Below are 9388 nucleotides of genomic sequence, written 5' to 3'. Positions count from 1 at the left end.
TGACGCTCGAAGGTTGGAGACACGCCAAATCGCGTATGTGACCGACACCTCAGACCGCATATTTCTCTCCCGCGCAGACTGCGTGGACCTGGGAATGATCTCCGCCCAGTTCCCAACACTCGGGGAGGTGAATCTGGCGACATCAGAAGTATGTGACTGCCCGCGGCGTGCGGAGCCGCCGACCAGGCCAACCACACTCCCCATGTTGGCGATCGAGGCTAACAGGAAGGCGTTACGGAGACACTTGTTAGAACTGTACGCTCAGAGCAGGCCTGTACAGTGCGAGATATATCTCGCACGTGCTACAGCAACAGCGGTCTGTGCGATGAATGGATTTACTTCACTAGCACTGGTGCGATAGGGATTCGGTTTATATAGATACTCTTATTTTGAAAATCCTGTAGCGGGTCTCATTTCTGCCCACGCACAGCTCCAGCTATAATAACTAGGCTCGACAGCTAGCAACATTCAGGTGCATATGATACTCTTATTTTGAAAAAACTCCGTGACAACTCGACGAGTCATATCCGCCCTATCCGTGCTTGCAAGCAGAGCAGCGTGTTGGTGCGCACTGCTGCTGCGTAACACAGCAGTGCGCCTACACGTCCCGAAATAAGTCCGTGGTGTTTTTTTTTTCTCGCAACGGGTCAAATGCATCTACATGCTTTGCACCGTCGCCATTCCTTTATGCGCACATCGCCCGAAATTAACGTTTATGTACCATTACAATCACTACAACGTTAGCAAGCTAACAAGCTAATCCTGATCACAGGCAGAGCCAGCAGACACAGTGTGGAAAGGGAAATGGGGGGGCACTCTCTCCCCTTCCCTGTGTGTGTGTGTGTGTGCGTGCGTGCGTTTGGAAAGACGATGAAGTCACTAGTCAGGACTCAGGACAGGAGTATATTATAGTAAACTGAGGATGGACAGATAATGTTGATATTCAAATATAAAAAATTTCGAGAGGAGTGGAAGTTTGAAGACAGACTAGACTACAATATGATGCAGGGGTGGTGAGTTGAAACAGTGTGTGTGAATGAATGAATGTAAACTTTATTTAACAGATTGCAGAATGGGTACAGTACAGTACGGCTCAATACACACAATTGTTAAGGGGATGCAGACCAGAGAAAGACGTTTGTCTTGTTTACATCAGGGTCCCCCATTGTGTGTGTGTGTCCCAACCGACCCCACTTCTATGTTTCAATAAATTATTTGCATTTAAAACTATTAACGCTGACTCATTCCTTCAGTCCACTCAAAATTATGCTAATATTCCTTATGTTGTTTATGATATTAATTGAAAATAGCATATGAGAGTATTACTATTATAGTAATAATAACACATGGTGATATACTAAATGACAGCCAAACATGGCACTGCAACTAAATAACACAAATACAATAGGCACATTTGTGACTGTTACAAATATAACATGTTTTATACTTGTGCTACAAGATTTTGGCCTGTGCTACAAAACTATCAACCTCTGTAGCACCAGTGCTATGTGCAAAAAAAGTTAACGTACAGCCCTGGCTCAGAGCACATTTAACACATGCCCCCACCAGACATTACCGAAAATGACCGGCCCACCACTCCGCCTCATGCTTAATGAGGATGCGACACCGGTTGCCTGTCACACCCCCATCCCCGTGGCCCTACACTGGCAAGAGGAGGTAAAGGCAGGCCTCGACCAGGACGTCCGCCTCGGCGTGTTGGAGGAAGTACCAATCGGTACACCGGTGACGTGGTGTCATCGCACGGTGATCTGCGCGATGAAGACAGGTAAACCGCGACGCACTGTCGACTTCCAGGCCCTGAACAAGTATGCACTCCGCGAGACCCACCACACCCAATCTCCATTCCACCAAGCGAGATGTGTGCCTAACGGGAAACTCAAGACTGTGTTCGATGCCTGGAATGGTTACCACAGCGTCCCATTACACAAGGACGATCGCCACAAAACCACCAATAATAATAGTTCATAATTTTTCTTTTTAATTAAGCTTAAAAGAACACACCAACATTTTGGGAAATTAGATTATAGTCTTCTCCAGAGAGAGACACGAAGATAGATACCAGTTTCCTCTCTGTGTGTTTAGTAGACAGCTATCTGGCTGCATGACCGGTTAGCCTTCGGGAGAGGTGTAGTTGGACAATGCCTAGGCTAACCGGTCGTGTCCGCTTCCATTCATTGTGCTAAGCTAGGCTAACATGAAGCCAGATAGCTTTCTACTGAACACAAAGGGGAAACTGGTAGAACTGCTGCAGGGATGCTAACTGTTATCCATTCAGTAACTTGGTGGTCTAAAAGTACGGAAACGGTGCAAGATAGGTCACATAAACAAAACACTGCTCTTAAAGTTTAGATACTCGGTGCACTAAGAACAATGTTGAACAACGTTTTGATTTTACAAACCTGTTCTAATCGCAGTCTTCAGAGCATCCAGCTGCGTACGTTGGTGATTTATCTCGCCTTCATATTCTTCTATGGTTCTTTCAAATACTCCAAATATCTCTTCAGCAGCTGCAGTTAGTCGCTCGTTCACCAACAATCTCAACATTTGTATTCTAGACATTTTCAACAAGTGAAAGTAAGACACTTATTATCTAGCTTAGCTCGCGTTAGCTCAGAAGCACAGAACCGGACGAAGCTGTGGAGCCTGAGTTCCGCTAGCGACAACAACAATAATACTTCCGGTCAGGGCGTTTCAAAATAAAAGAGCGATTTTGCACAAGCCTAAAACACCGAAGCTATTGAAAAACCTTTATTTTATACATTAAAACAACAAACTAAGCATACAATACAACGAATGTTTCTGTATGACAAGTACATTGATAACGTTCTTCTCAGTACTTAGATGGATAAATGCTGTTCATTGGAGTGCATAGACTATACAGATTGGACACTGTAAATCTACTGGCTTTGTGGCAGCATGAAACATATACCACAGACTCCAGGACCACTTTCACATCCCAGTGTAAATTAAGCTGAAGCTGTATAAAATAAATGGTTGCTGGCTGCCCATTTTCTTTCATTCAAAACGCGAACATTTCCAGAAGAAATGAAAATTGCTAACGTTATCCCACTATTTAAAGCTGGAGTCATCCACGCCTTCATTTCATCTAGATTAGACTACTGCAACTCCCTCTATATAGACATTAACCAGTTTGATTGATTGATTTAAAACTTTATTAACAGATTGCAGAATGGGTACAATACAGTACAGCTCAATACACACAATTGTTAAGGGGATGCAGACCAGAGAAAGACTTTCGTCTTGTTTACATCAGGGTCCCCCATTTTCAATTCATCAGGACATAGACATACAGATAGACAGTACTGCTACATCTATACATTTATGACATACCAGATTTGCAAATACAGTACTGTTTGTGATACAAAAAGAGTCCAGAAAAGGGAGTATATACATTTGATGTAAAAACTGTACATTGGAGGAGGTTGGGTGGGGAAACACTGTACAACTGTACAAGCAAAACTGTACATTGGAATATTGACAACCATACTAGGTAATTTACTGTACATTGGAGGGGGTTGGGGGGGGGGAAACACTGTACAAACAAGCAAAACTGTACATTGGAATATTGACAACCATACTAGGTAAATTACTGTACATTGGAGGGGGTTGGGTTAGGACAGTTTCAAATTGCAGTCTCCCGTAGGTGTTCTTTGAGAGTGGTTTTGAAAGTGGGTAGTGATTCACATTCCTTTACAGCTTTAGGTAGGGCGTTCCACATTGATGTGGCATAATTGCGAAACGTGTTTAGTCCCTTGTTTGAGCCGAATCTGGGTTTAACATGATTTGTGGAGCTCCCTCTGGTGTTGTGATCGTGGTATTCACTGACCTTTGGGAAGTATTTTGACATGTACATGGGTACCTTGGTCGTGTAGTGTATCTTGTAGACCAGGCCCATTGCAAGTAGCTGTACTCTGTCGTCTACTCTAAGCCATCCTAGGTTGTCAAAGTGGGCAGGGGTGAGGTGGGTTCTAGGAGTAAGGTCAAGCAGTAGTCTGACCAGTTTGTTTTGAGATGTTTGTAATTTTGTTTTTAGCGCCTTTGAGGTGCTTTGGTACCATGAGGTGCAAGCATAGTCGTAGTACCCTTGAATGAGTGCTCCTGCCAGAGTCTTCAGGGTATTCTTGTTTACCAGAGAGGAGATCCGGTACAAGAATCGAGTTCGTTGGTTGACTTTTTTTATTACATTGGATGCCATTTTGTCACAGGAGAGATTTGCTCTCCATCACCACCACATGTCTGCCACTGTGCTCACGCTTGGCTCCCATCAGGCCCAGAGACATGGTGGTCAGGGCGTTTTTTGAATGTGTTGTGCTGGTTTCGCTGTCCTCTCCTCGTCATTGCGGTACCACTTGATGGAGGGCGAGGGCCCGCCGGTGTAGTGGCTAGTCAGTAGGACGCTCTTTCTCACACGGATGACAATCTTGTCATGGGAATCCACCTTGATGGTCGGGGACTTCAGTTCCCGTTTGCAGGTGATGGGTTTGCTTCTTCAGGTGGCGCTTGCGAACGAAACTCTTCCGGCACATGTTGCATTTGTACGGCTTCTCTCCCGAGTGGACCCCCCTCTTGTGCTCCTTCAAGTTAGCCGCGGTTGCAAAGCACTTCGCACACTGTGTGCATCGATGGGGCTTGTCCCCTACTACCCCCACGGCGTGGGTCTTCTGGTGTTGCTTGGGGCTGGAGGATGTGGTGAAGCCTTTACTGCACTGGCCACAGGTGTACGGCTTCTCGCGTGTGTGGAGCTCCTGGTGCTTCTTCAGATGCCTCCTGCGTACAAAGCTCTTCCTACACTGGGTGCACTTGTACGGCTTGTCATCCGAGTACATCTTCATGTGTTCTCTGAGATAGATGGCCGCCGCGAAGCTCTTGCTACACTCGGAGCACTGATGGGGCTTCTCCGGCATCTGGTGAGACTTGAGGTTGAAGGCGTCGATGACGCCCTTGCCGACCATCTCGACCCCGGTGGGGGCGTACGCCTTTTCTTTCGTGTGGATTTTCATGTGCTGCTTGAGGCTGGCCTCCACGGCGAAGCTCTCGCCACAGTGGACACAGATGTACGGGTTGATGTCCTTGTGGATCTCAAAGTGCTGGTGGAGGTCGGCGATGCTGCCAAAGATCTCGCCGCACTCGCTGCACTCCAGGCCGTGGGTTTCGTGGATCACCATCCCGCTGTCCGACTCCACGATCAGCTCCCCGCCGTGGTCTGACAGAGCCACGTTAGACTCCGTCTTGATCTCGGTCTGTCGTGGTCTGCAGTGCCGGGGCGGAGGCCGTCAAAAGGTTGATCTCCTCTTCGTCAGTGTCTCCTTGGTCAGTCTCCTTCGTGGTCCCCTGCTCCACTTTCTTGGGGATGTCTGTGGGCTGGGTTGGATGGTTCTCCCACGGTTGTTGTCGTCGCCTCTGGTTGTGTCCGCAGCTCCTTGGCGGCGTCCCTGGTAGTATGCTGTCGTGGGTCGCTCAGGTCACTGGGTTGTGTTCCTCTCTGTCTGGTCCTGCCGTCGTTCGTGGTTTATGTCACGCGTCGTCTCACTCGTCCTGTCCTCTCACCAATTCGTGATCTGAGGGTGATAAACACTGCCTTAGAAAACTCCTCACATAAATGATTCAACGCCTTTCTGCTAAAGTGGAAAATCATTTTGGGATTAATTCAATTCATTGTAAATAAAATCACTTAATTGACAATAGGAAATGCAAACCAATTGCATTAGCAGTGATAAAATCACTTAATTGACAAATAGGAAATGCAAGCCAATTGCATTAGCAGTGATTCCTTACGTCAAGAAGGTCACATTCACTACAATTTTATCAGCTCTTGTATCTAACTAGATCTACCTAGATCTTACAGCATTAGGCTTTAAATAAAATTGTAAATGAATGGCCAAAGTCTTGAATTAGATAAAATAGTCTGTGATGTTAAATTGAAGTTGATCTTACCTCAGGATGCGTTGAGTGTGCCTCAGGATACTTACCTCGCCATGACTTCTCTGTTGTTCTTCACATCTCAGTGTGGCTCATCATAGCATAGCATGGGGAAAAAACATAAAATCTAGGTAGCCAGTTAATTTTTTTTGCATGAAAAACAATCATTTGTTTTGTCATCTACGTTTTAACTAACCTTACTGTCATGCATTTGTCCTAATAAACTAATCTACACTGTAGCACTCAACACTTTGATGACCATTGTTACTCAGCTGATAGAGGTGTGCCTTGCCTGATGTCCTGTCGTACAGAACCTGTGAGTCGCTTTGGCTAAAAGTGTCAGCTAAATTATCAATGTTGTTGATATCTTGTACATTTAGATAATTGTGCTGCAATTTTGGTGGTTGATAATTTTGCAATCATGGAAAGTATTAGTTGTTAAAAGAATAGTCTAAGGAAAGTCATGCATGTTATTGGTTATAAACAGAGAATAGAAGGAGGGGATTGTAAGTAGTTGTTTTCATCATTTATTTTTTTATCTCGGGCACTTCTCTAATTCATGTGTCTTTTGAAAAGAGATGATGAAAACGACTGGTTAGTTATTGTTAGTATGGGAGTTAGGTAGATTTTCATAACTGCAAATTCATCACCGGTGTCTAATTCATGTTAATTAAGTGGTTCTCTGTTGCCATCCACCGCTAGGTGAGTTCATCAAGTCTGTGGTCACGAGTGCAGGCATTTGCATTGCTTTGTCTCCCAAGTGCCCACTCTGAAGAAATTTACATGTGGGTGTTTTGGATGTAGATTTGTTCCAAATGGTCAATCGATTGTCTCTCAGCTCTGCACTGTCTCTCGGTTGACATGCAAATTGTTGGATTTTCTGTCTTTTGTGATACAATTTGGGTGTAGTCATTCACTGTTTTGCATCTCGCCTCAGAGCCAGATCTGTAAATACAAACACATGTTAATTTTCCACTCTTTTCTAAAACCTGGGTGAATCCTCTTTGACTGTCTGTGTGCTCAACAAACATTAGCTAGATCTCATCCATCCCGTTCTTGGATGTAATGATAGTGTTATCATTTATCAATCATATCGCATATGTACACAAGCATATGAATGTGGACCCACACATTTTGAATCATGTTTAAAATGTCTTACAATGGAAAGGGCTAGTTATCTTTCATTGGTTCTTTAGATAAACACATTAACTCAAGTGAATATAACCTAAACATCTTACTTTTAAACATGATCTATGTTGTTTGTGCCCAAGTTTTTTAACATTGAAAGCTTATAAAGTCTAATCTAACGCTGTTTATGTGGACTACAAGGTACGCCCACAGATGTATTATAATTCTGAAACAGACATTGTAATTAGCTTTATGTGACTTATAATGTGTAAATTAAAGCAACATAAACACTCAAGTGATCTGAGATAGTTGTAATTTGCTTTAACTGATAGTTGTGTATATGTACAGTTTCTACGTCAAATGACTCCCTTTTCTTGACTCCTTTTGTATCACAAAAAGTACTGAATTTGCAAATCTGGTATGTCATAAATGTACAGATGTAGCAGTACTGACTATCTGTCTGTCATGTATGTCATAATATGTTCTGATAAATTGAAAATGGGGGACCCTGATGTAAACAAATCTGGTATTGAAAATGGGGGACCCTGATGTAAACAAGACTAAAGTCTCTCTCTGGTCTGCATCCCCTTAACAATTGTGTATTGAGCTGTGCTGTATTGTACCCATTCTGCAATCTGTTAATAAAGTTTTCAATCAATCAATGCATCTATATTTATGATTTTTATACTCACCGGGGACAGCTGTTGTGTTGGGTTGGATCCGTTACGTGTCGTCAGCAACCCGCATCTCGCCACCTCAACTCAACATTTTCCAATAGCAGCGCGCACATACATATACAAATAAAACATATACTACACGTGGATTTCACGCACCCTTGGCCTTGGGTACATTACACTTTACGTTCGCTTATGGATAGTTTAATATAAAATAATAACTTCACGGCGCGCATAGCGTGACGTCATCGCTCCAAGCGACGTTCGTGCGTTCCCATTCGCCTCGGAAATAACGCTTTGTAATTCAAACAGTATTTTTCCACGAGCTCTCAATAGCCTGGAATTCCTATACCAGCGTTTTGTTACCGAATGAACGCGCCTGTGCATATGTGAAACGTAAACAAACTGAAACGATAAAACTATACTTCCCCAAATGGCCGTTCCCGTGGGCCGGTGTTCTGCGGAATCCGGAAATTACTATCCTAGTTTGTTCCCGTGAACTGCACTTCAATGTTATTCTTTGTATAACGGTAACTAGTCTCTCAATGCTCGTCGCGCTATCCGTAGCCGGTTCTTGACTCAATAAAGCAACGCGATGGGTCCTATAATACTTGTGCACATACAAACGAGACTTAAACAGACAAACAAACATTAATACATATAAGTTAACGTGTGTGTATATCTGACTGTATTGGATCGCTTGTTCGTTTAGTCGGCCAGCATCTGTATTGTTCCAACATCTGTTGCGACAAGGCATTTATACCCTTGATATATAACTACACATCGTTATTAAAATCATAACGACCGAACCTGACTTCGAAATTTACCAGCGATATATTAGATTATATATACCTTTTAATCATACTCTCGGCCCCTTCGACCTGCGACTCGTTAAATGTACATTCACGTACTCCCGAGACAGGTCATCTTCCCGCTATCTGTATAATCAATTGGTTAATTTAATCCAAAATACATCGTTTTCAGGAAAGGAAGAGATTGTGGGCTTAGTTTGAGGTTGAAACAATGAATATCACATCATAATAAGCCCACGTTTCTTGCCTTGTTGCCTATTTTTTAGTCTGAATTAGACTTGGGGTAGCAATCCAACAACCTGTATTGTGTGCCTTAACTTTTGGTCGGCTCCGACTCGACCTGGAATAGCACTTCAACCTGTGTGCCTAAACTTTTGGGAATAGCACATATAACCCATCCTTTCAGAACCTCCTGATAAGGACCCAGGTGCACGCGCGCCCTGGTAACGATTCTCAATACAGATCAGATATATTAATGCACATTATTCTACTCAGCCATGATCTCAATATTTGACAACATTCTGTAATATTCACCTGGCACAGAGAAAAGCGGGAAGGTTTCAATTCCTTTCCATACATTTTGTCGACCATCCTATTATACTCACTTTTCTCTGTATAGTTGAATGATACAGCACGCCGGGAGGACGCAAAAAGTCCGTCACAAGTTCGTAGACGCCAATTGTGGGATATTTGTAGATATCCTGATGAAGAATGTCTCAGTCAACCGAGGCTTGGATAATAACAAGGTTTATTAACCAAACAGATAGAATACATAGAGAGAATGGCTGAGGCTCTCGCCCCAGGTGATCAGCT

The sequence above is a fragment of the Notolepis coatsorum genome (assembly GCF_963971535.1).
Source record: "Notolepis coatsorum genome assembly, chromosome: 1".
Taxonomy (NCBI): domain Eukaryota; kingdom Metazoa; phylum Chordata; class Actinopteri; order Aulopiformes; family Paralepididae; genus Notolepis; species Notolepis coatsorum.
Note: the sequence above shows the minus strand (reverse complement) of the source record.